The sequence below is a fragment of the Gekko japonicus genome, unplaced genomic scaffold, assembly GCF_001447785.1.
Source record: "Gekko japonicus isolate JY-2015 unplaced genomic scaffold, Gekko_japonicus_V1.1 scaffold2677, whole genome shotgun sequence".
Classification (NCBI taxonomy): Eukaryota; Metazoa; Chordata; class Lepidosauria; order Squamata; family Gekkonidae; genus Gekko; species Gekko japonicus.
The window spans coordinates 22,053-23,541 of record NW_015176528.1 but is presented as its reverse complement, the minus strand read 5'-3'; positions in this window follow the sequence as shown (position 1 = coordinate 23,541).

Below are 1,489 nucleotides of genomic sequence, written 5' to 3'. Positions count from 1 at the left end.
CTGCCGGCGCGTCGTCAGGCTTTCGGGGTGGGGTGGGGTGGGGTGGGGAGGGGGGATTGTTAGACCCAGAGCACGCCGGCAAGAGGGGAACATTCGCGCAAACACAGAAGAGAGGCACAAGAGAGGGTTTCCCTCTCCCCACCCCCGCCAAATCGTCTTGTTCTCCAGGCACACCCCCACGCGTGCAGACAGCCGATTTCACACCAGAATACACGCATCTCGGCGGCGGCGGCCGTTTTCAGATGACAGCTAGTCTAGATAGCACGTGCGAGAGAGAGAGAGAGAGGGAGGGAGGGAGAGTCCCGAGCTGGTTTCCTTTCGGCCGGTTTCTCTCCCCTGCCACTACCTCCTATATAGGGGGTAGTGCCCCTGCCCGCCGAGCTGCTGGGCTGATGGGTGTGTGTGGGGGGGGGGGGTTGCTGGTGCTCTGCAATGCAAACGCAACCTGGGCAGTCAAGGACTTGGGACCAGGTAAGCGCCCTCCCCCTCAGGGGCTCGTCCTCGTCTCTCTTCCCCGCCCACCCAGGTAGATTTTTTTCCTTCTTCTTGCTTTCTTTTCTTGTTTTTTGGGGGGGTCTCGCTCCGATTTTGCCCCAGATGTCGAGGCTGGAGGGAGCAGCAATCGGAGAGGTGCAAGAACGTAGCGCCCCCTCCCAGGACAGGATTTGGGGAGGTCTCCTTGTTTCCCAAAACACACACACGGGGGGGGGGGGGGGCTCCCAGTTTCCCAACACACACACACCGTGTGTGTGGGGGGGTGTCTACTGAAGGCATCTGGCGGTGCCATTCGGTGCGCAGGTTCTGCTGCCAGCAGCGGTTCCCCGGCCTTGGCTTCTGGGGGCCCGGAAGAAAGTCCTTCCCCGCCCCGGGACAGGCGGCGTCCTCGCTCGGGGAAAGGACTTCGCTCTCCTCCTGCGCTCTTTTGAGAGAAACAGATGAAGGGGAACCGCTCGGGACGACCCCACGGGCGGATCCGTCCGTTCTACAGCCGCGGGATCTTCCGCTCCAGGGGCTCCGAGGCCGTTTCTAGTCCTCATGAGGGCGGCGGGGCCAGCCGGGGTCCCTCCCGTCCCCTCGGGGCAGCTTTCCAGCCCGCTCCATCCTCCCCCCGCGGGCCTCTCGCCTTCCAAGTGGAGGATCCGTGCGGGGAGCCGCTGGGAAGGAGGCGTCCGGAGCAGCAGCAGCAGCCTCTTGTGTGTCTCGCTTTTGTTCGCGAGCGGCCGCCTCTCGCAGCGCCGCCGGGGAGCCATTGTCTGCCTCGGTGGTGCACGCTCGAGGAAAGACAACCCCCCCTTCCTCCTCCACCTCCTCCTCTCTTACAGCGGACAATGTCTCTTCCCCCCCCCCATCTTAATGTTAGGGTCGTGGGGGGAGGTTTTTTGGCGGAACGTGCAGTGGGGTGTGTGTGGATTCAGGCCTGATCCCTCCACGTAAACTTGCGCTCGCTCTCCCACGCTTGCAATCCTTTGGTTGCTTACTCGGAAGAAAG